Source organism: Balaenoptera borealis, assembly GCF_965194805.1.
Source record: "Balaenoptera borealis genome assembly, chromosome: X".
Taxonomy (NCBI): Eukaryota; Metazoa; Chordata; class Mammalia; order Artiodactyla; family Balaenopteridae; genus Balaenoptera; species Balaenoptera borealis.
The window spans coordinates 104,776,184-104,803,279 of NC_138881.1; the positions used below are offsets into that span (position 1 = coordinate 104,776,184).

At 37.7% G+C, this 27,096-nt stretch overlaps 1 protein-coding gene and 1 long non-coding RNA gene across 2 annotated transcripts in view; one reads left to right on the forward strand and one right to left on the reverse strand.

Moving 5' to 3' along the window:
* TENM1 (teneurin transmembrane protein 1) overlaps positions 1–27,096 on the reverse strand; it is a 777,022-nt gene that overhangs the window by 703,624 nt on the left and 46,302 nt on the right. The window lies entirely within an intron of this gene.
* LOC309620797 overlaps positions 10,673–27,096 on the forward strand; it is a 31,623-nt gene continuing 15,199 nt past the window's right edge. The window contains exon 1 of the long non-coding RNA XR_014239634.1: positions 10,673–12,840. This is a non-coding gene — a long non-coding RNA (uncharacterized lncRNA). The remainder of the gene's footprint in view (positions 12,841–27,096) is intronic.

Sequence of the window (27,096 nt, forward strand, 5' to 3'; positions counted from 1 at the left end):
TTCCACATCTAATCCATAAAAAAAAATCCTCTTGGCTCTATTTCCAAGATATTCACCACATTTTTTGTTCATTTCCCTACATTTTATGTAAAGATTGGTATTTTCTTGGGGGCACTTTCTATGAGCTTTAATTTCATAATCTTTGACATATAATAAACCCTACCTTATAGGATTGGTTTGATAACTAAACTAGACTGCATATATGGCAATATTTGTGAGCATAGTACAAATAGAAAAGTTACTTTTAACAATAAGAAGGCAGTTTGGTGGGCATAGAATCTGAGAAAGGGGCTTGGAGAATTCAGTAGGCAATATTATCCCCACTCTGGTGGAACCAAAAAAAAAAAATCCTTACTGCACTATAGAGACAGCTTTTCTAAGGACTCAAAGCCACCACATGTAGTCTCTGTGCCTTGGACATGTAGAGAAATCTCAGTCTCTAACACCTTTTTCAAAATTCCTTATTAGACACCCAAAGCTTCCATCCTCCTGCTGTCTCCTCACAAAGCACATGCTGAAATGACTGATGCTGGCTGCAGGGTCTCTGCCATGAGCTCCCTCTGAGATGGACACCCTCCTGGAGACACTGCCCTGTCTGGTGTCAGACACTCCCCCCCACCCGCAGCTGCACCTTCACTCTTCTGTCTTGAGGTTCGGCTGCAAGAAGTGGCACTGACCTACTCCAGGAAGATTCATGTTGCCTCCCATCTTGCGGGGGGGGGGGGTTTCTTGTTCTGACCTGGTCCCCCAGTTCCGGCTGTGCCCCTCTGTTGAGAACAATGAGGGGTTCCCACTCTGAGCCGGGGCAGGAGGAGGTGAAATTGGGGAGGGGCAGTGACAGCATAGAATGGATGGTTCTAGAATACCGGAGATCCGAGCATTCCTCTGGGACACTGAAAAACAGGTATCATTCACTATAGAAAGAAGCAGGATGAGGGGACACAAGGGGGCCCAAGAGCAAATCTCAGAAGCCGGACTGGTAAACCCAGTGTGGACTCCCCACTGTCCTTGGAATCAAACCCAAGCTGCATAGCCCTTGAGGCCCCAAGTGACCCAGACTCCACCTGCTTCTCCAACGTCACCTCATATACTCACCGCCCCCCCCACCCCATCACTAGCTCTGTCCACACTGACCTCCTCTAGGTTATTTAGACCTGCCAACTCATTCCCAGCCTGGAGTCTGTGCACCTGCTCTTCCTCCCGTCTGGGACCCTCTTCTCCTATATCTTCTATATCTTTGCCTGGCCGAGTCCTTCCCCCTACTCAGGTTTCAGCCCAAATGTCACCTCCTGGCAGGGGGGGGCCTTCTCTGACAACAATCTTAGTTGATGTTTCCCAGCTCTGCAATACCACCACCACCAAATCATTCTATCCCGTTATCTTGTTCCATTGTCTACATGACACTAATCTGAAATTACCTCATTTACTTATGCATTTGTTTGTCTATTACCTTTCTGTCTCATTACACAATGTACAGTCAGGTTCCTTGTCAGTTTTGCTCACCACGACAGCTCCAATGCCTAGTGTACTACTATAGTACCTGACACATAGCAGGTACTCAATACACAATTGTTGAAGTTTGAATGATTTAATGAATATTTTAGGACATGAGAAATGGCAATTTGTAAAACTATCTGGGATATTAAGAAAGGAAACAACCTTTACTACGATGCAAAATACCACTGGGGGTAGGAAGATCTCATTTACGAGCTGTGTTATAAAATGGGTAGTAGGGGGGACTACCCTGGCGGTCCAGTGGTTAAGACTTCACCTTCCAACGCACGGGGTGCGGGTTCCATCCCTGGTGGGGGAGCTAAGATCCCACATGCCTCGCGGCCAAAAAACCAAAACATAAAACAGAAGCAGTATTGTAACAAACTCAATAAAGACTTTAAAATTGGTCCACACCAAAAAATATCTTAAAAAAATAAAATGGGTAGTAGGGATAGGGAGAAGGGGAAGGAGCACGGAAATGCCAATTAGTTAACGTTCTGCTTGCCATAATTCTGCCACTACTTCAGACAGAATGATAGAAAACTATTAATAGCTTCGGCATCAGTGCAACTGAACGCTTTACAAATGGGCTCTGCATCAGTTAATTCTCTATTTCTAAATGTTACTGTTGTAGGTTGGGTCATGGTCCTACATTTAGTTAATCTGAGGTTAAAGATTTGCATGGCTGCATGTACTAATTCAGAGTAATCAAGTATTGATTTTGTCTTTTAGCAACAATGAAATAACAATAGTCGGCTTTTATTTGGTGCCCTGAGTCTTCTCAAATCCCAGAATAACCAGTGAATAGTTCATTTAAACAGCTGCATTGTGAGGCATAGTTGAAATATTATTCCTAAATTTTAAAACAAATAAAAACTCAGTTTGTTCAATATCTTGTAATAACCTATAATGGAAAAGAATCAAAAAAAAGAATATATATATATATATATATATATATATATATATATATCCGAATTACTTTGCTGTACACCTGAAACTAACACAATATTGTAAGTCAACTATACTTCAATTAAAAAAAAACTCAGTTTGTCATTTATTCAGTTTGTCAAAACTTTACGGAAGTTTTCTTCACAATGTGAAAGCTCAAAATGAAGACTTCTCTCTGCCTCCATTAAATTCTATCAAACATCAAGTCTGAGAATATTTACTTAACAAAACACAAAATTAATACTTTGGGAAATGACTATATTTCCACCTTTAAATGAGGGAAGTAGCCCAACCCTTGGTAAGACTGGAGCAGTAGACACTTTCTCCTCGATTCCATTGCTCCCGATGCACAGCTCTCACCCAAAGCCCCTCATTTATGGTTTCTCAGAGTCCTATCTCTAACCATCCCATGCTCCAAGGCAATCCAATATAATGAATTCACACTATGCACAAGGCTCTCTGCTAAATGCGTGCAGAAATTAATCAGAACAGTCTCGGTCCTCAAGTAGCTGATAATCCACAGACATCAGACAGATTTAAAACAAAACAAAACAAAACTCTATATAACACTAGGAGGCTTATGCTATTTAGCAAGGAAAATGTAAACAATTTTCAAAGGAAGGAGCATTCTATCCTTGGTGCTCCGCTCTTTTACTTTTACACTAAACTCCTATTATTGCCAATATACTGATGGTTCCAGATCTGTATATCCAGTCCAGATCTCTCCATGTATATTTATAAATCTCTAGTGACCAGCTTCAATCCCCTGGAAGATCCTGAAGTTTATGAAACATCCAAATGCAAATTCATGAATGCTTCCCACCACTCCTCTCCCTCCTAATGCAAATGGGCTTACCATGTCCCCAAAACCACATCTCCCCAGGTGGAAACCTTAGAATCATCCTCTATGCCTCACTCTACTTTATCCCTCTACATCAAGCCAATTATCAAGGCACATCAACACTATCTTTCTACCTCATAGGATGCCTCAAAGGATGCAACTCCCCCTGCTCTATATCCATGCTGCTAACATCACTGCCTCATTCATTCATGTTCATGGACTCTGTGGTCATTCAGACCTAGGTTTGAGTCTTAGCTCTGCCCTTTCCAGTTGGTGATCTTGGGCAACTACTTATTTTCTGCCTCAGTTTCCTCAACTATAAAATGGGGATAATAATATTCCTTATATCTCATATGGTTGATAGAAATCTTTGGAAAAGGCAATGTATATACAGCATTTAACACACAGCAGGTGTTCAATAAATTATAATTGCAATTATTACTGTAATATAATCCATAAACTGGCTCTAATCTACCTTCAGAGCCTCATTTCTCATTATTTTCCACTCCCTCCTCACCCCAATTCTATACTGAAACCTCATTAGACTCTGTGATTCCCTGGACACACGGAACCCTTTCACATCCTCTATCCTTCTGCATCTTCTGTTACCTCTGTCTCAAACGTCCTCCCTGTCTTACCATTACTCAGTGCTCTTATTCACCTTGAAATTTTACATAACTCAAGTTCACACTCAAATGTTACCTTCTTAGTGAATGATTACCTACATCCATTTGCCACATCTCCCTCTGTGTTTCCATAGAAGACACACAAAAGGGTACACACACACACACACACGCACACACAGAAGGGGAGTACCACATCATATTACAATTTGTAAAAATTGTTTTCATGTGTGTCTCCTGTTTGTGACGAACTCTCAGGTCACTTTGGTCCTCATTTCTAAGGTAATATCTTACACACAGAGTTGGTGCTCAGTACCTGGTCTTTTAAAGTAACACTCCCTAGCTGAGATAACCTGGACGTACTTCATAAAAGGATAATTTACTGGGAGAGCGGAGCAGAGAGAAAAAGAGGAAATTTTTTCTCAATCCTGCCCTCCCCTCTCTGAAATGCTATCAGCACTTCCATCATCACACCACCATCCACCCCTGCAATACCAAACCTCCCTAACCTTAAACAACAAGCCCCTGGGGTCTACTAATTGAGCTCGAGTGAAATGTTCACGTAGAGTGGTAGGGAGGAAACAGCCGGGGTCAGATTGTGGAGGACCTTGAATTTTGAGCTAAGAAGTTTGAACTTTACCCAGTAGATAATAGAACACCATTGGACACTGTGTGGCAGGGCACAGCAGGATCCAAAAGCTATTTTTAGGAGATTGCTATGGTTGTAGTATACAGGATAGTTTGGACTGGGGAAGGATGGGATGTATAGAAGTTTATTAAAGAATAAAGTCAATTCTTAGGGGGACAGAAGAGAAGGACTAACATTTGTGGGAAACATCTATATGGCAGTCATTATTGTAAAAGCACTTTATATACATTAACTCATTCAATCCTAGCAATAATAATATATCCATAAAGTACTATCATTAATTCTGAGTTAAGAAAGCAATGCTTTAGAATGGTTAAATAACTTGCAAAAGTAAAAAGGTAGTAAATGGAAGAGCTGGGACTCAAATGCTAGTCTACTTGATGTCAAAGTCTAGACTGGATATTCTTGATTTACTTATGTACCCTGGAGGCATTTGAGGACAGAAACTCAACAAAATGAAAAGGCAACCTACGGAATGGGAGAAGGTATTTGCAAACCATCTATCTGATAAGAGGTTAGTATCCAAAGTATATACAAAAACTCAGACAGCTCAATAGCAAAAAACAAAACCTGACTGAAAAATGGGAAAAGGATCTGAGTATAGACACTTCTCCAGAGAAGATATAGAAATGGCCAACAGTTACATGAAAAAGTGCTCAACGTCACTAATCATCAGGGAAATCCAAATCTAAATCACAATAAGATATCACCTCACACCTCTTAGGATGGCTATTACCAAAAAAAGCAAGGAATAAGTACTGGCAAGGATGTGGAGAAAACGGAACAGAACCCTTGTACCCTGCTGGTAGGAATGTAAATTGGTACGACCATTTTTGAAGATAGTGTGAAGGTTCCTCAAAATATTAAAAATAGAACTACTCTGTGATCCAGCAATCCCACTTCTGGGTATAAATCCAGAAAAAAGAAATCAGGATCTCAAAGAGATACCTGCACTCCTATGTTCTTTGCAGCATTGTTCATGCTATTCAAAAATATGGAAACAACGTTGTGTTGATGGATGAATGGATAAAGAAAATGTGGTATATAAAACATATATATACAGTGGAATATTATTCTGCTTTTAAAAAGAAGAAAATTCTGCCATTTGCAACAACACGGATGAACCTGGAGGACTTTTGGCTAAGTGAAACAAGCCAGACACAGAAAGACAAATACTGCATAATTGCATTTATGTGGAATCTGAATAGTTGAACTCATAGAAGCAAAGAGTAGAATGGTGGTTGTCAGGGGCTAGGGGGAGGAGGAAATGGGTGATGTTGGTCAAAAGGTACAAAGTTTCAGTTATGGAAAATGAATAAGGTCTCAAGATCTAACATGCAGCAAGGTGAATATAGTTAACAATACTGTAATGAATACTTGAAATTTGCCTAGAGGGAAGATCTTAAGTATTCTCACAGAAAGGAAGGAAGGAAGGGAAGGGGGGAGGGAGAAAAGAAGGAGGGGAGGGAAAATGGCAACTTTGTGAGGTGATAGGTATGTTAAATAGCTTGACTGTGCTGACTATTTCACAATGTAGACATGTATCAAAACATCAAGGTGTACACCTTAAACATACAGTTTTTTATTTGTCAATTATACCTCAGTAAAGATGGAAAAACAAACCCAAAAAACCGCTCATTCTAAGTGAAAGAAGTCATATACAGAAGAGTAAATACTATACGATTACACTAATATGAAATTCTAGAAAAGGCAAATTTAATCTATGGTGACAGAAAGCAGATCAGTGATTCTCTGAGACTGGGGATAGCGCAGAATTGACCAGGAAGGGGCAAAAAAAAAAAAAAAAAAAATCTATCTTAAGGGATGAGGGAAACATCCTAAGTCTTGAGCAGTGGTGGTGATTTTATGGGTATATATATTTATCAAAACTCATTAATGTATGTACTTAAGATGAGTGCATTTTATTGTACGGTAATTATACCTAAATAAAGTTGATTTAAAACGGAACAAAATATGTTCTCTAATTCCCTCAAAATTTTTTGCACAAATTTTCCAATTTAAATTTAGTAGTTAATTAGAAGGAACACCAGGAGAGTTACTTTTAAGTGAAAAAGGATTATATGAAAATATCATAATACTTATTTAGAAATATTGGGGTTTTCTAAATGCACACTTCTCTGGATCTCAGAATCAACAATTTTTGTAATTTAGTGCTTCTTCTCTTCACGGTAATGGATCTAACACCTTCTATTCACATTTTCTTCTGCACTACCCAAAGCAGAACATAAAGAGCATCTGACCCAAGACAGATTTTCTCATCTAAGTGTCCAATGTACTTGTTTGTTAGGGGTGCTTTGACTTTAAGGTAAGAAATGCAGAATGCTTTCCAAGTTTGTTAATTAATAGCATCCCTAGACAAATACCTTCTCACTGCTGTGCCTGATTACTAAATCTCTCTGCTTCAAGGCAACAGATGGCTTAAGTTCTCCCAGAATTAAAAAGGAAATAATCTAGAATTCCTTGTGATTCAAGGGACTAAATTTAATCAGGTTATCCTATTTTACAAGCTATAAATATCCTAGAAAAAAATGAAGATGATCAAAATGGAAATGAATGGTTGCTATCTTCTAATTGTGTGAGTAGTGAGTAATAATCTTTATAGCACCAGTTGATGACATACTGTTACCATAAAATCAGCATGTACTAAACCCAACCAAAGCCTCCAACAGTCTTTCTTCATGAACTTTTTCTTATGATAGCACTCTTCCACTCTGGACTTAGAAGATAATATAGATTGCAGGGTTCCTTGAGCAGTCTTTAATACCTCTGATTCAAAAGTACGAGCAACAAAACCCTTTCCTAGAAATTTCCTCTTAAGGTTCACTTGGTTCAGAGACCTTTTCTGGATTAATCTGGATTGTAACAATTCTATGCACTAACAATATTTAAATATCTGTCTGAGCAACATTTAAAAAATTGTTCTTCTTTACAGTGTCATATGGTCCCCTCTAGACTGAAAGTCGTCTAAAGGCAAGAATCAAAATGCCTGCATCCATTATATTATAAAAACATACTGCTCATAGATCCTCAACAAATGCATAATTATTGACACTATTTTAACATCTGCCTATTGTACGGGATATGCCATGGCCAACGTGGCCTTATAAAGTATATCACCAGCTTGTTCCATATTGGTATTTTCTTTTCTTTCTTTTTATTGGAGTGTAGTTGATTTACAATGTTGTGTTAATTTCAGGTGCACATCAAAGTGATTCAGTTATACATATACATGTATTGGTATTTTCTATTATCATTCTACTCACTCAAATCTTTGTTACTATATAACTATAGTCAGGCAGGTTGCTTGCAAACATAGGGCCTGTTTTTTAACACAAATATCTCTCCAAATCTCTCTCATCTGTATCTCTTGCAGATGTTCTGGCCTTTCCACTGCATTTTCCAAGACATTCTCTTTGAATAGAGATTAATTTTTACTTTGAAAGCACATTTTAATATTCTTTATTATTAAGCAATATCTTACAGTTCTTTAGTTATACAATTTTATCATTTTTACTTGTTTTATGACACAGAAGCAGGGAATCAAAATTTTTAAAAAATCAAGGAAAATGATGTCCAGCCTCTTATACCAACTGCATACATCATTCTCCACTCCATCCCCACCTACCAACCCCGACCTGTAGCACAACTATCAACCACTTGCTACTTTGGTAGAGAGAGGAGACAAGAATACTGAAAAGAAAGGAAGTGGGTACCTTATATTTTAATAATGTGACAAGGTTTAACCAACAAAATTATTAAATATTCAGATTATTTTAAAGCAAGCAATATGTGAAGCAGTCATCCTCAGCCTGTCTTTGAGCCTCACCCCATCCCTGATCTACATGCCAGAAGAGTATGAGATGACAAGAAGCTCAGAAATAGAGTAAAAGATGAGGTTGGCCTTCGCGAAGCACCATCTGGCATCCACATGACATAAAACTAGGAGCCACGTGCTTATCACACACGCTCTTCTCACAACGGAGTATCAGTCATAATTCATTTTGTTTGCTGAATGGTCACCATTTCAAATTGGATGATCTCTTAAAGTTACAATGGTCATACTTAATCTCTAGTGATATACAGATTTAGCCTTGTAATCATGGAATTTGTCCTGTTTTCCAGTAGAAAATGTTTTTTAAATGGCTATTTGTTTTTTGGTAGGTCTCTTGATTTTGCTAACCCCATAAGACACTGGGGATGATGGATGAGAATAATTCTTCTAACAATTTCCACAGTGGTATACATACATTATATGGTAGCACTCTTATAATCATGGTTTTGGAAGACAAAACCACCCCTCTCCCTTGGAGGTTAACTCAATTGTATGCATTTTTAAAATAGTTCTCTTTTTTATGACTATAAAAGCAATATATTTTAATGAAAGAAAAATCAAACAATTTAAATACGAGTAAAGCAGGAAGAGAAAGAGCCATGCAGTCTGAGTGGTAGAGATAGAACTAGGTTCAGCAATGTTTGATATGATATACAATCTTTGGAAGGAAAAAAAACAGTGATTTTATATTGGAAAGTATTATTTAGATGTGGTTATGTCAATATGCCTCCATCAAAATAGTCATGTCAAAGAGCCATATCAAAACGCTCTGCTTTGTGAGGGAAACTAGTGAAACACAAGAGGGAAAGTATAGGGTAAGATGTGGTAAAGGAGGCATGCTCTTGAGAGGTCTATGTCATTTTGATCAATGTTGGGGAAGCTATCAAAGGGATCTGATAAGCAGCTGCAGTGTAACTGAGGGTTCATTCATTTTAAAAATCAATTTCTGCATCAGATTTTAAGACATTCCTAAATTATATTTCAAAAATGCTAAATTATATGCACAAACATTAATTGATTCCATAACAATTTGATAGCTACTCATTGCTAGGCACTGTTCATTACCCTCTTGTACACTATATCGTGTAATTATCATAGCAGCCCAGAGTCGTAGTTATTACCCCATTTCATAGATAAGAAAGGAAAGCTATGGCCTCAGAGAGGTTACAGAACTACAAGGTCATATGGACTTCAAGGGTTATCATAGGTACTTAGCACTGATTCATCTGGTAAAGAAATAGGAACTTATTTTGCTGCACTTTCTGGCATAGTTACTATTTCTAATAAGTACATTTCTAAGTTTAGGCTATTCTTTCTATAAGTCTGCAAAAAAAGTGTCATTTAAATTGAAAGTGAAAAAAAATAAAAACATTCATAAATGATTAGTAGCAAAATAACAGAAATGCAATTATATTGTTAAGATTTCTACACATGTAGAATGATACAATTGCTTTCCATAGTAATTGGCCTCTTTCTCCAGCAGAAATATGTCAATATTAAATTGCAGTGAAATAATTGTATTACACCCTAAAGCCAAAAGTATATTATACAATTAAACATATTTAATTTAAGTCCTCTTTTTAAAGGGTAATTTGCATCAGAATATCTTTAACAATCCTCACACCTAGCAACAGATAGTTCAAATCTGAAGCAATATCATTTTTCAGTTTTGGTAGTTGGCTTATTTTATATATGAGGTTGTAGAAGATAGAAATTCCAGCTTTAAAACCCACAATTTTATTAATGTGTGGGTGCAAATAACTTTATTTTTTCCATTAAGTAGTTGTGTAGACTGTTCCTATATGAAAATCATTACTATAATTTATAAAATAGCATGAATATAATAAACTCGATTCTGTACATTCTGATATCATTCATGCATTTAATTTATTCCAGCAGCTTAAATAGCTTAAAGCAATTTAACAAACTAAACACATACTTTACCTTGATGAATGGTATTATAAAGATTTACTCCAATGTATTACAATATAACCACTATTATCAAACATATTCTCCACGTTTATTTAAAAGCTATGTAATGTGCTAGTTAGAACCAGGCAGATGTACATTTGAATATTGGCTCTGCCACTGAGTAACTGGTGTGTCACTGGAGAAGCTCCTTAACATCTCTGAGGTTGGGTTTCTTCCTCTATAAAAAGAGCGATAAAAATAACTACCGCACAATGTTGTTGTGAAGTTGCTGTTAAATAAGTTTATATACATGACAGTGTTTGGCCCAGAGCAGGCACTCAGTGCACGTAAGTATATTTCCTTTCTCAAAATATTACATGACTAATTTGGAATGGGGTGCTTCCAAGTATTCAGTTAAAAAGGCTTATCTCTGTGTTTTAATTTAACTACCCTATATAAGCAACCAATTCTCAACATTGTTTAAAATCAGTTAGTATAAAAAATACACTCTGGCTATTCTTTGTCAATTGTCACAAGATATGAGAACTTAGTGACATACGTTTTGGATTGGACTAAAAAACCCAGGGTTTTCTTCAAAATGACTATGAGTATGCATTCAGGTAACAATAAAAATGAATGCTGGGTCATTAGGTTCATCTTCTGGCTTTTCCATTGTTTAAAAAGATAGATTAAATAATTATTACACAAATCACTTGGGTGCTGTGATGAGAGAATGAGATTAGGAAGGAGCTTTACTACCAGCCTATAAATGTGTCATAAAAGTACAAAGTCATTTTATTGCCTTTTCTATTTCAAGCAGCTGTCATTTTAGTCATATGTGTTTTCTGCCATCCATGATACATAAGTATGTATTTTCAATATTTCTGACCAGTTAACAAGACAGGTAAGTAAAAGGCAGAATTTCCTAAGTCCAAACTCGAAGTTTTTAAGAGGCGAATGCAATTTTTTAAAGCTAAAGCAATTTTTTAAAGCAATTTAAGGAAAAAATCAAGTCACTTGCTTCATGTTTATGTATCTTTGTCTAACCTAGTGAATTGCAGACATCTTAGAGTGGAAATAACCTCTAAGCCTCTTTTGACAGTTGGTGAATATTTCTGTCTGTGGTCTACATATTAACCAGTGTCCTGGCATAAAAGTGTTACTTATTTTAAAGAACTAGGTCAAAATAGTCCTTAATTTTTATTTCAAAAGGACACTTCAACCCCCCACCGAGAGTAAATAACAGTGTTAATGATGGCCTGTACAATCAGAAAAACATTTCTGAATCCTTTGATCATTTCACTGAAAAGGATGGTCAAGATATCATTAAAAAAAATAAATGTGAAACTGATTATTTAAAGTGCAATGAATGGCTGTTGACTTGCATTGACTCATATCTAGATAATTCTGAGTGAGAGCGACACATAATCTACCTTAAATAAATGTGTTCCTTTGATCCTGCCAAGAAATCAACAAATGACCTCATCGGGTTTGGCTAATAATAGACTAGTGAAGAAATAACCTTAAACAAGTATCCAATGCAACCCCAGATAATTTTACACCAAACTCAAACAACATGATTTTTTTAAATTACTATTTAGAAGTTATTCTTAAAAGTCTCTTTGGAAGTCCAGTCCTATGATTAACTAACCTTTTAGTGGAGAATTCCTATAAAAATAACCTCTCTCTTGCTACATCTGAGCCAGTGCTCACCTATTTGTCCTATGTTCAAATTTCAAGAAAACAAGGGCACTTACAGAGCCAAAATGGCAGTTTGAGGTTTACCTTTTCCAAGGCTTTAGATGCCAGAGTGCTTTAACATTGCCCAGCTGTTCCAGTTACTTCCACATGTCTTAAATTTCCCCTTCACGGCGACCTTAATGTGCCTGTCTAATGTACAGCTGCACTCTCTTGAGTAGGCAGGTTCCTCCCACAGCACAGTTAGTAACTTAGTGGTATAGAATCAATACATCATAAGAATCGTTTGACTCACTTTGGAGGAAGGCAGGTAAACTTGACATCTGTAGTCACGATTCTTTACTTTCCAACCAACAGGAAACTTTAAAGCCTATCAAAAGATGTCATTCAAATACTATGGCTACAAATAAATAAATCCCATCACGAGCCTATGAGCCTACATGCCAGTCCGAAAGCATTGCTTTTTTTCCCCATCTTAAACTCAAAAATATATTTTTAAAATAGTTCAAACTGGCTGTTTCTAAACTTTTACTTTAATGCACACTAAGCCTTCAGAAATAATTATTCATAGCAAGCCAATTTATGTGTAATGTGAGTCTAGGAGATTATCACACTTATCTTACCATTTATTTGAAAATACTTTTTTCCAGGAAGACTCCTTCTGTGTCACATTTAATTGCCTTTGAAGCTCCTGCCATTTGAATCTGTCTTCTGGAACATGCATTTCATCATTATTTTTTAGCCTTGTTACATCAATCACCACAACTGCTATAGAAGATTTCTGGGCTGTGAAGTGATAATTTGTTCCAGTGGTATTAATGAGGCAAGCAGTGGTCTTGAGGGAGGTGACAGCCCATTGCTTTACAGACAGCACCAGATTAAGGTGCTGGACAATATACGAGGCTTTCAACATATACTCTAGAGCCTTTGGAGCGTTTTATAACTTTCCTTATCAAACTTAACATAGAAGAGGTACCTCCGACACCTTATCTACAATGAGCTAGGCATATCTAATCACCAAGGGGGGAGCGTTAATAGTGTTGCGCAACTTACCTTGAGATACAGACACATAAGAGAAACTTTGTACTGCTCCCAACTTGAAGGCTCCCTAATGCCTTATAGGCTCTGAATTGGTCTATTTCCATTACCATGGTTGTAATGGCATGTCCCTAGCCACAGAGGAGTCTAATTCCCTGAAGTGCAGCCCATGAAAACTTGTATTTCTGGGAATTAAGTCCCAGAACTAGGAATGCCGATTTGTTGTTGTTATAATACCATGCCCATGAATACTGCCTCTAGGAAGCAGTACATCTGGAAACAACAGATGGTACATGTGGAAATGGGTTGGATGGAGTATTTTAATATCCACACATCTCTAATTCAGTTCTACAAGTCTGGTTTCAATGTTTTCTCAGATTATAAAGTGTTTCAGAATTGGTAAGACAGGCCTGATCCATATTATTGCTACTATCAAAAGCACCAGATGAAAGCCTAATGTTGTAATGTCATTGTCTATGAACTCTCATTTGACCACACATATATGCACAGGCAACAATCTGGACTTAGCTTTTAAAAATGGAACAGGTCAGTCCAGTGCACTTCCCTATCTCTTTACCAACAACCACAGAACACAAATTTATTTTAAGATGAAATTATCCCAGTGTGCTACTCTCCTTAATATAGGAAGGAAACATTTAAGCTCTTTCACACTCTGTCTAAACACTTTATCTCCCTCCACCTTCAAAAGCTACCAGAACTATTATAGTACTGGAGAGATTTCACTTAATATGGTAGGAGAACAGCTTTACTAGAGCAATACTTCCTTCTTGTGCTTCAAGAAGGCTGAATTAAATTGTCTTTGAGATATGTTGGCATTTTTAAGAAACATACCATCTGAATGGTAGAAAAATAACTTTTCGGAGCTTAGAATTTCATATTCTGTAGTTTGTTAGTGCAACTTAGCTAGAATTAGGATAGTATTGTACTATCTATCAAAAGAAAATGAACTCTCTTCATAGACTGGAAGAATTAATATTGTTAAAATGATCATACTACCCAAGGCAATCTACAGGTTCAATGCAATCCCTATCAAAATACCAATGGCATTTTTTCACAGAAATAGAACTAATGATTCTAAAATTTGTATGAAAACACAAAAGACCCTGAATTGCCAAAGCAATCCTGAGAAAGAAGAACAAAGCTGGAGATATCATGCTTCCTGACTTCAGACTAGTTTACAAAGCTACAGTAACTAAAATAGTATAGTACTGGCACAAAAACAAACACATAGATCAGTGGAACAGAATAGACAGCCCAGAAATAAACCCACTCACTTATGGTGAATTAATCTACAACAAAGGAGGCAAGAATATACAACGGGGCAAAGGCACTCTCTTCAATAACTGGTGCTAGGAAAACTGGACAGCTACATGTAAGAGAATGAAATTAGAACATTTTCTCACACCACATACAAAAATAAAGTCAAAATGGATTATGGACCTAAACGTAAGATCGGAAACCATAAAACTTCTAGAAGAGAACATAGGCAGAACACTCTTTGACATGAATTGTAGCAATATATTTTTGGATCTGTCTCCTAAGGGAAAAGAAATAAAAGCAAAAATAAATGAGACCTAATTAAACTTGAAAGCTTTTGCACTGCAAAGGAAACCATCAACAAAACAAACAGACAACCTATTGAATGGGAGAAAATATTTGCAAATAATGTGACTGATTGGGGTTAAAATCCACAATTTATTAACAGCCCATACAACTCAATATCAAAAAAACAAACAATGCAATTAAAAAATGGGCAGATCTAATAGACATTTTTCCATAGAAGACATACAGATGACCAACAGGCACATGAAAAAATGCTCAGCATCACTAATCATCAGGGAAACGCAAATCAAAACCACAATTAGATATCACCTCACACCTGTCAGAATGGCTATCATCAAAAAGATCACAAATAACAAATGCTGGCAAAGATGTGGATAAGAGGGAACCCTTGTGCACTGTTGGTGGGGATGTAAATTGGTGCAGCCGCTCTGGAAAACGTATGGAAGTTCCTCAAAAAACTAAAAATAGAACTAGCATACGATCCAAAAATTCCACTCTTTTGTATATAGCTGGGAAAAACGAAAACACTAATTCAAAAAGATACATGCACCCAAATGTTCACAGCAGTATTATTTACAATAGCCAATATATGGAAGCAACCCATGTGTCCATCAACAGATGAATGGATAAAGGAGATGTATCAATAGTATATATATACAATGGAATACTACTCATTCATAAAAAAGAATGAAATTTTGCCATTTGCAACAACATGGATGGACCTGGAGGGTATTATGCTAAGTGAAATAATTAGGACAGAGAAAGACAAATATGGTATATTTTCACTTATATGTGAAATCTAAAAAATAAAACAAATGAATGAATGTAGCAAAACAGAAACAGGCTCACAAATATAGAGAAAAAATTAGTTGTTACCAGTGGGGAGAGGGAAGGGGAGAGGGAACTGGAGAGGGAAAAGATAGGTGTAGGGGATTAACAGGTACAAACTACTATGTATAAAGTAAGTAAGCTACAAGGATATATTGTACAGCACAGGGAATATAGCCAATATTTTATATAATAACTTTAAATGAGTATAATCCATAAAAATTTGAATCGCTATGTTGTACACCTGAAACTAATATAATACTGTAAATCACCTATACTTCAATAAAAAAAAATTTTTTTTAACTCTCAACTACAATATAGGAATGGAAAAAGTAGATGTTTGTTGAATATTGCAAATCAACCAATGCACCATTTAATGTGGTACAGTGGAAAGGAAGCCCAATCCAAGTGGCTGTAAGTCACCCCAGATACAAAAAACAAGTGGCAGCCTATTGTCATTTATATTCAGTACTGTATTCACTTAGATAAAAGGGATGGGGGAGTCTCTTATCCCCCCCTGTCTTGGATCACTTCAGGAACCTCTTAGCTCAGTGGGAAGCAGTATCCTAGTTCTTGACCTTTCAACTTCTGGTCAACACAGACAAATGGATTCAGATTCTGAGATGAGTTTGCTTGGTATCTCTGGACAGTACAACCTCCTTTGTTGAAGAGGTAGTTATGGGGGGACAGACAAAAGACTTCATATACTTTGATATCACCATCATACCCTAAACACATTCAAAGTAACTATTAATTTATGACAATGAGGAAAAGAGCCTAATGGTGAATAAGCTTCTATTAACAAGTACACATAAGATTGAATATAATGAACAGCATCCAACACTTCCACCAAAAGCTTGTTATTCTTGTTTGTTCTCCCTCTCTCCTTCCTTTATTTCCTTTCTTCTTTCTTGTTTTGTTTCCTTCCTTCTTTCCTTCAGCAACAAAACAAATTAAAACGAAACAAACTGATCTATTATCCAAACATAGCAACTTGCTAAAACATCTTTGAGGGATGGTTGAAACATTTCAAACATTCCCTGTAGTAATGAAATAATACTTTTGTCCCTAGTTCAGAAAGAACAGCATAGTGTTTAAAAGCAAACCTCTGAAGTTAGACTGAGTTCAACCCCAAATTACTAGTTGTGTTACTTTCAGCAAATTACTCATCCTTTCTTCATTGGTAAAATAAGCACAATGATGGTACCTACCTCAGTGGGTTACTGTGAAGATAAGTGAGTATGCTAGAGATTGCTAAAGCTCACCAAGATCTGTATTTCTTTGTTGTCCTCTTCCTCAACACACAGAGACTGCATCTCTCAGCTGTTAGGTATAACCATGTGATTAAGCTCTTGCTAATGAAAAGTGGTAAAGTATCATTTTCAGGCATAGACCATAAAAACCTCCCTTTTGCAATCCCCACTCTTTTTTAATCATCCACTGGCTAGACTCCTAGGACTTAGAGGAAACCAGAGCCATGAGATGGGAAGAGTCTGTGTTTTAAATAATCACATGGAAAAGAGCTCCTCTCACTGACCCTCATGCGATTGTGATGTGAATGCCAAATAAATATTTATTGTGGGAAGTTACCAAAATATTTGACTACTACAATGAGATAATTCATTTAAAGTGCCTATTACAGTACCTAATCCAATAGGATTGATGTCATTATAAAAAGAGACACCAGAAAATACTACACAACTGCTCAAAACAGAAATAAAAACTGAAATAAATTAAATAGTAAAATGCTAGTAAATTGTAGTGTTATCACTCCATTTTGGTTAACTTACTACTGGAATTTCTTCAAAATGGCATTATGTAAAGGAACAGTAACCTTGTTTTATTATTATTAAATCCTAGACTGCTGTGCTTAACAAAAAGGATTTCTTTCCTCGTAGGCTCTGTTTCAATATTTCATGGCCTCACATTTTCATGTATTCTCCTTTCTCTAAAATGACAGCTTTATTGATGCATTGGTCTAAACATGCATTTATAGAAATCCCTTACATTTATATTAAGGAGCTCCTGCCACCTAGTGAATAAAGAGAACACTACTTTGATTACGGTATCAACTGCCCCACAGGTCAAAAGTCCAAGTCTCAGAATGTGGGAAATTTCTACTCAGAACTTAAAAGTCCCACTTGACCAAAAATGGTTAACTCTCCATCAGCTATTGTCCAATAATTTTGTATGTTGAACTTCAATACTCATGAAAGTAACTCAAGCTTGGGACCAGGAATTTCTCAGGTGGAAGGCATCTGGCTGGATACCCTTGGAAAATGGTGTAGAGACTAAGAATGAATTAGTAGAAATGGTGATCAATTACTAGAGGAACAAGTGAAAAGGATCCTATTTATTCTCACTTTTATATTAAAATGAAGGTCAAACCAGCAATCGCAGGAAAGATGAATTCATCAGGCTAATTTAGCTCCATCTGCACACAGTTGGTTACTTTGTTGAGTGCTGTAAGAAGAAACATGGAGGTTCAGGCAAATGATTTGAAATTGAGTTAAAGTGGCCCAACCTAATAGTTTCACATAGCTTTTGCACAATTTGAATAATTTTTGGCACACAAAAAATCCATGGCTTTGAAAGTTCAGTAGATTCAATTGATCAATTTAATACTTAATGATCATTCCTTATATCTCACAGGTAATGGAACTGATTTAATTCAGTCATTAAGACAGATAAATATGTTGGGTTGACCATTATTTTCCATTGCATGTGCATGGCCTTACAACTAGTTTTGAACCCCCTTTGAGTTACAGGCCAGAATATTAGATGAATTTTACATAGTGGGTTTCTCAAACAGAGTTTAATGAAGGCCGATCGATCAATCTCATTGATTGATCACATGTTGTTGGTTTTTTTCTCTACAATCTAATGACCTTAGGGGTTTAGAAAGGAAGGGTTGTTTTAGTGTAGGACACGCTGAGTGTGGCACCTGAGACAATTGCTAGCCAGTGGCTTTCTAGTGACCATGCCTCTTAGTATAAAGTTCCCTTTATCTTTGTTTTTAAATGCATTTGATCTTCATATAAGTGACTTATACACATATGTCATTAAATAGCCACAAAATGCCTTTGATTATAGGTGCTATTAAAATGTCTATTTCAGAGATGGTGAAAACAAAGTACAGAGAAAGTTTAATGATCTGTCCCAAGGTCATACTGCTAGAAATTAGGGGAAGCTAGAATTCAAACTCAGCTTCTTCCTCTGCCTCCAGGGCCCTAATTCTTAGCCACAATGTTTAACCGACTTACTTAACCTCTCTGAGCTTCAGTTTACTCAAGTAAACTGAGCATCCAGTTTACTCAAACACGGATGATAATATATACCAACTCATAATGTTATTATGAAGATCAAATGCACAGATGGTGGGTGGTTTTCTCTCCCATTTCTCCCTCTCCATTTCTTAGGAACCCAGGAGAAGCTTCAATTCTTCAGGTATCACTGAGAACTTATTTTTGTCACACTCAAGTGGAGCCCTAACTTTCTTGGACTTATTGCCCCAGAATTCTTTAGGGCAGTCTCCCCTATCATCTTTCCTGCCCTCAGGGTTCCAAGTGATACTCTCTGGTTCGCTGTTTCAACATCAAGATAATCCTTAATGCATGTACAATGGCATAATGCCATCAAAAGTAATTAGCAGCTTGTTAAGCATCCCCTTAAAGACCTTGCCTCCTTCCCCTCTCACTCACCCAAGGGCTTATGTTTGCCTTTATTCCAGAAAGGGCACTAGTATCTGTTTATCAAATCACAGTTGACACTATGAAGAAATAATATACATCACTGTCTAAGTTGAAACCAGTATAGTAGCCAGTGTGCATCAAACTAAATGATGACTAGAAGTACAAGTTGAATATTTTAAAATAAATAAAAATTGAAAAAAAAATTTTAAACAGGGACTAATTTGGTACTTACCACTGTACTTAACAGATTCACTGATCACCTGGAATTTACCACAATCTAAGAACCCTTTCTGGGAAATCTACTCTCCTTAGGGACTAAGAGATGGGAAAAAAAGTTCTATTCAGATACCAATTGGTTTCCTCTGTTCTAAATGTTAAAAGCTGCTTTGATGGGAGTCAGCCTATATTCTGTATTTCATTGCCAAGAAAGAAGGAATTGTAAGAAAAGGTCCGATTCACTGTAGCCCTCAGACACTAGATATCATCTGACCTTCAAATGAATGTTTATTCATATTAATATGGTGTCAAAGGTAAAATTGCAAGAGCCCACTCCAGGATCCCAGTCTGTGTTGCAATACCCAGGATCAGTAGCAGCCTGCCTCACCTGAGGAAGTAGCCCAAACCAGTATTCCTAAACCAAATATATCAGAAAAGTTGTTTAAAATCAGGGCAAGGGGAGGAATATAGATTCCCACCATGGCTGTGTTATTAAGTAGACATGCCTATCTGTTTTGAATCTGGGTCAAAACTCTATCACCTGTTTCTTCTTATCTGACATGAATGTACTTGGACTCCATTCCTGCCTGTACCCTCCAGCTGTGCTTGATCCTCTGGATGCAGTTCTTTCTCCCATCTACACAAACTAACCAGGCTTCCATTTGTGTCCCTATCATGGCTGGACTTCCTATACCACCTCCCAGCTCCCCTGAAATTCCCAATTGTGACACAGGTCCTCTGGTTTGAACTGACAGCCTGACCCCAAGTTTGCTCACCAAGATCACGCATCACCTCGTCCTTCTGCACAGCGTTCCACCAAACCTGGCACTTACTCTTAAACTTGAACACTCAGAGGGCAGAAAATGTGTCTCTGTAATTCTCTTGGTGTAGCACACACGCAGTTAAGTGCTTTTTGATTATGATAACTGAATGTGCTCAGAAGTTCTCATAATGGAAACAAATTAAGTCCCTTCACAATGAAATTTATGAAGGCTTAGCAGATTAATACTACCTCAGAGTGGTGGAAGAAAATGCCTTTTCACCACCAGTAGAAATGAATCACCCTCAACTAACAGGGCAATGTCTTTAAGAACAGGTAGAAAAGGAAAGTTGATGGGGGAGGAGAAGCAGAAAAGGCCCTGAATAGCAAAAGGCACACAGAGACCTGCAGAAACCAAACAAGAATCTTACTAACACCCACTGCCTTCAACATCCTTTATCTAGATTCACTTCAGTTAGTGCAATTTCTTTAGAAAAATCAGGAGAAACAATGGTGTTGGGTGGGTATTCTATGAACATGATTGCAAAGTGTTTTTTATCACTGAAAGTTGCTGGGTTTCCTCCTTATTAATACAACTTTTTCAAAAGCCTAAATTATATAACATTCAGAGTAAAAAGAAGATCTTTCTACACGTGTGATCTGTGTTTTAGCTCCCTGGGGATCTGACTGTCTCTAACACAGGCCTATAGAGCAAATTCTGCATTGTTGGCTCTCAAATGTTTTGCAGCAATGATCGAAAGAAATTGGACAGGAAGTTTAAAAATTAAAGTTCTCATTACAATGGTAATTGGTTATATGCAGGATTTTGGATTAACTGGATGACTACTAAATGATGTCTATCAAACCCTGGGGCTAATTATCTTTTTTCCCCCCTCTGAATACGCATCACTTTTATCAACACCAAAATTTAGGCAAAGCATGTGTTTCTGTAAACTGAGCATTGCATTAATAAGAGTTCTACAAGTGAAGCTATACACCAGAAATCCAAGGAAACTCTAGAATGAAGTTATTAACATTGCAATAGATGTTAATCACCTTCTACCTTCTACTTTTCAAGGAGATTCGAAAGATCACTGATAGGCTTTTACTGGAAAGAAGGATGTGGAGTAAGCACGTGTCCCTGATCTTCAGGAGAGTTCAACTCTATGGAGTTCCTATATTTTTTCCCATAAAAGTGATGCATAAAATGTATAAACGCAATTTAATTGTTACGTCTCCATTAATCTTAGCCTATATATCAGATTAAAAATCTGAAAAAAAATTCTTTGTTAGACCATGTGTCCCAATCTTTGTTTTGGAATATATAAGAATCACAGGGCCAGGTAAATAGGCATGAATTCTGCTCTTACAACATTTTAAAGGTTTATAGTGCTAGAACACATACGAATTGATTTGATTGGGGTTAGTTTATATTTTTGTGGTTATTCTTTGGACCTTAAGGATGGGAAGACAGGCTCCTAAAAAATCTAAGTTTGAGAAACAAGATTCTTTTGCAATGACAGCCTCCATTAAACTGGTGAACCTAAACTCTGGGTGATAAGAAACATTTTCTGGCCCTGTTGGAACAAGAAAGCCTTCTGAGGGAGGCAACCAAGTTAAATATTGAGCAGGGGAAGAGAGACTGCCAAGGTCCTGTAAGTTCAAAAACCATTCCTAGTATCATTGTTATTAATATTTCTTGAACACTTACTACGTGCTCTTTATTATTTTGATATATGCTTTCACTTGCATCATCTCATTTAATCCTTAAGCTAGCTCTGTGAGGTTGGTTCTATTATTTGATCTACTTCACAGAAGAGGAAGCTGAAGTTCAAAGAGGTTAATTAACTTGCTACAGGTCACATAGGTGACAGGAGGAAAAGGCAGGCTTCAAACCTAGGACTATCCAATTCTAAAACCCAGTCTTACCAATATGTCAAAAATGACTAGGAAACAAATCCGTTGAGCGTAGAAATATATCCAAATCAGCAGTTGTGTTTGTTTCAGAGCCTTATTTTAAATACGCCAGGGTTCTCAAAGTATTAGGAAATTATAATGCAGAAAAGAAATGTGGGCCTTGGAGTCAGAGAGACCTGAGTTCATAATTCAGTGCTTGGAAAAACCAGCTATGTGACTGAGGGCTAGTTATCTGACTTGGCCAAGACATACTTCCCTCATTTATAAGGGAAGTAATAATGATACCTGCTTTGCCGGATCATCGAGAGAATTAAATGAGATAATATATGTAAAGTGCCTAGCAGTTCCTGGCACCTAGTATACACCCAATAAGTAGTCTAAGTGGTATTGATTACTACTGTGTATGGGGCCATAGTGGCCTGCAAAGACCTCTCAAGTGGTGTCTGGCCTGGTTCAATATGCAGGTCACACAAAATTGTGGGTTTTAAAAGTGTCATTTTGACCACTTTAAAAAGCAATAAAAACATTTTACAATGAGGCCCAGTAAATAATAGCTCTTTACTCAAGCAACAGCACAACACCTTTTTTTTTTTTTTAATGTGCGGTACTAAGAGTGGAAGGAGGAAAATAAATGGTGTCTTTTGCCTCCAAGTGGTCTCTGGCATAAAGTCTGAAAATGCTTGAGAGGGAGCCAGACACACTGCATGAGCCAAAGGCACATCTTATTTCATTCCTTAAGTTTTAAAGCATTTTTAAGGCTTGAAGAACCCTGATCATCATCAAATGTAAAGCAAAAGGCCTTTTCCTTCTAAGATCATGTCAACCAGCCCCCTGGCTCCAGGCACACTTGCCTGAGACTCATGCTGAACAGATGGCCACCGATTCCCCAGCTTTCTTCAGTAATTTGTGCAAGTGTTTGGCAACCTTGTCTGTCAGGGAGTGCTTCCTCATTATATTGGACTCTAGAAGAGTTACTCCTCACCTTCCATAGATTATTTGATGCCACATGTATTTTTAAAAAGAGATTTTCTAAGGGAAGGTTATTAAGGTGTATTTAATTAAAGCTTCTACCTTTCACTGTCACAAAAACATATAACTCATGATTAATAACTCAAAGAGATTTCTTCATCCCGAAGGCCTGTCCTTGCCAATTTTAAATCACACATAGTATCCTATTTTTATCTGTCTCTGTGTTAAAGTCCAGAAACTTAATCAGTTTTTTCATCGCCCCTTCCCCCCCGTAGGTCTTCTCATAACCTCATGCATTGAGAAGGAAAGAACAATGTTCCAAAACTCAGCTTAATAAACACCTTCAGGACATATGCATTAAGAATCAATAATTAAATGCCAGTGTGGCAACAGATTTCTTATATGTTTTCTAAAGTGAAACAGTGGCTATGTGGCTCCTTTGTAATCATGGGTGATAGTGTTCCATTGCTTTCTTCATTCATCCATCCATCAAATACTTACTGAGCACCTTTTACGTGCGAGGCACTGTGTAAAGCACTGGGGATCCCAATGGTGACTGACATAGATATGGTCCTTGCCCTCTCAGAGCTTACAGTCTGATGGGAAAGCATTCAATAAAGCATAAAATGATTAAATAACTGTAGATTGTGGTAAAGAAAATGGAGAAAATTAAACAGAGTGTAAAGTGAGATAATAGGAGGGATGAGGAGGTCTGTTGCAGACAGGATAGTTGGGGAGGGCCTCCCTGAAGTGACAAGTCATCACCCATGAAGTCTAGGGGACTCATCACATATGAAGGCCCTGAGGTAGAAAAGCTTGAGCAACCACGGAGTGGTTAGCCCTCTCTAAGCTAGCACTAAACCTGCTGACGCTGTGGGGAAGGCAAGAGGTAGTATCTAGAAGCAAAGCATCTCCAGGAAAAACTCTCAAACCTGAAAGTGATATGCTGCCAAGTTTGAGGAGTTGTTGATTATGACCATCTTCTTTACTTCCTCAGTTAAATGTTCATAATGAAAGATGCCCGAGGAGCACCAAGGAAGCCTTTTTAGGCTTTTTAGAAAATTAGAGTTGCAAACTCACAACATGATACATCAAGACTAGACTCGTACCCTAGAGTTATCTTAACCACTTCCTTATATATCACAACTCTTATCATCTAGTCAAATCATAAGGGCCAAAGTTTGATATAACCTTATTAGCCTATAATGCAAGCATTACTCCAGCCTCACACTGCAATTCTCCATTCTCAACATAGACACACACACACACACACACACAAACACACACATGAGTATAAAAGGGCTGCACTGTAGTTTGAGGATGTTCTTTGAAGTCCTGGGCCTTAAACGGCAGCAGCATTATGGATACTTCTCTTTCAAGTATGGATGAACCTACGAGAAACAAAGCATCCAGTACACCTTATTCACAGAAATACGTTTCCTACTATTTGCACAAGTAAGAAAATCCCAGGCAAGGTGGACTACATTCATGTTTCTTACCCATGTCTAAAGCAACTGTTCAACATGGTAAAGGCTTTTTATGTTGTTCATTCTAATTCAAAAAGTAGTCTTATAAGGATTGACTCCATACAAAAACAAATACCCAAGAACATTGTTTTCCATTTATTTTCCTACACAGGTTTCTGAGCCCTCTGCCACTCTCTGGGATGCCCAGGTCCAAATGAACTAAACATGTCTCCTACGACGAGTCCTGCGTGGAACCATGTAACCTCCTTTGTAGGAGAAAGTCCTGCTAGCTACACAGTCCCTCCTTCCCTCCTATCCTAGAGTAATTCGGGTGCAGGGGAGAAGAGTACATGTGGAAGCAAAGTCCAGTATAAAGGAAAGTATACGTGACATGTCTTGGGGTTCAGGCCCTATCTAGAGCCTCTACCGAAGGGACTATATCTGAACCTGTGAGCTGCCACACCAATATAGCTGACTGGACCAGGGATGAATACCTAATGCAAGAAGGAGGGACTCTTCCAGAGCTGGGCCGAGCAGATCATAAGCCATCAGGAATGTAAACCTAGAGATGTGGAGGAAAAGTCCAGGTACTGGATCTGAAAGCTCATGCCAAGTTAGGGCCTGGACATCCATAGTGACCAATGCTTCAGAGGACTAAGAAGAGGAATCCGATTAAGGGGAGTAGAGGTGTGAGGGGAGAAAGAGCAGATGTTCAGTGAGAATCCGGGAGCAAGAAGCGGGCGTAAGAAAGACCACGCACTCGCAGAGAGGTGGAAAGAGATGCCTAAGTTTCTAATATAGTATTCGTGGGGTTTTTTTGTTGTTTGTTTGTTTGTTTTTTGGTCGTGCCACGCGGCATGCGGGATCTTAGTTCCCCGGCCAGAGATCGAACCCATGTCCCCTGCAGTGGAAGCGGGAAGTCCTAAGCACTGGACCACCAGGGAATTCCCTAGTATTCATGTCTTGCCTTTGCATTCTGTGAGATAGCTCTATGTTTTTTTCAATAACCTCCCCACTTTACTATCTTAAGTGAATTTCCATTGTTTGTAATCAAAAAGAACCTTGACTAGAGGAGAGGAGGACCTAGCCCCCTTAAGACTGTGCAACTCTCTCCCTACTGAGAGAGAAGGGAAAGGAGTAAGGAGAAAGAATATACTAAATATGTTGCAAATGAAAGGAAGAGGTACTAACATAGTAGTACACAGGCAGTAAATGAACAAGACTGCATTTGTGGTCAAAGGCATCCCTATGCAGATTTTCCAGAACTCTCTTGTATTTCCCTTTCATGATATCCTTGCCTCCCCTCGTTATACTATTGGGAAGGTAGCGTAACATTGGGGAAAGGGTATGGGCGTGTCAGCCAGCCAGTTTAGGGTTCAGAATCCAGATTCTTCACTTCCTAGCTGTACGACCTTAGACAAGTTTCTTTATCTCTACAAGCCAAATTTTCATTATTTGTTAAATAAGAATAATGGCTATCTCCCAGGGTTGTTGTGAGAATTAAATTAGAGAATATAATACACACGGCAGGGCACCTGGCAGGCCGTAGATGCTCAACAAAAATTAGTTCCCCTCCTGCCAGCGGGGTGGATATGGGGGTAGGTGTGGAATCCAGTTTTCAAATTACATGAAACTTCATCACATTTCATATATTTACTTAATCTTTTGTTAAGATGGTAAAGATGGACAGGTTTTTAATTCTTCCTGCATCCAGTTTGCATAGCAGGACTATTATTTTTATGTGAACTGATATGACTTTCCTAAACAGCTGACACTCCAATTTTAAAATGTAAAAAAAAACTTTTTAACATTCCAAAGTCAATGATCAATGATTTTCCAAAAGATTTTATTATTACCCCAGTGGTTTTCAATCTCATTTTTCAGAGCACTTAGGACTCCAAAGAGGTATGGGATGACGAGGAGGTCAAGCAGAAGGCAGAGCAGATGAGAGGCTGCTCTAATCCAGTTCATTTTCTTAATTATTTTAGATATTGGAGTTGCACATAGGGTTTTACTCAAAAAGACGGTTGTATTTCTTTAAGGAACAAAGCTGTAAAACCCCACTGCTATACAACATGGCCTCTTTCCCTTGGCTTGGACAGTCAAGCCTGGTCTGCAATTCCACTTGAGTCTAACTCTTCCACATTTCTAGCCATCTCATTCTAGTACGGCTATAACCATAAGGCTTCAGGTCATTCTAACATAGATCAGAATTGCTATCTGAAAATATAACCTATCTTAAGTATACTGGTATAAGTGTATGCTGCCCAAACACAGTCATGAACAAACTTATACAAAGGAAATAGCAGTAGGGGTTTGGATTCACCAGACCAGTGGCATGCAAGAACCCTTTGGAAATAATATGTAGGCCCCTGAACTGGCTCTCCAAGAAAATGTCTGTTAATGATCAGTAATACTTGACAGGGTCTACCAAAGGAGAAAAAAAAATGAGATAAAAGAATATGAACACTGAAGACAGTTCAAGTATGAAGCATCATCATGGAATACATACACATGCACAAGCAAAAAATGTAAAAAATAATAATCTCAGAAAGAGAGTCAAACAGTGTTTTTCAGGCAAGAGACGTTATCTCAGAGGGTCCTTCTGG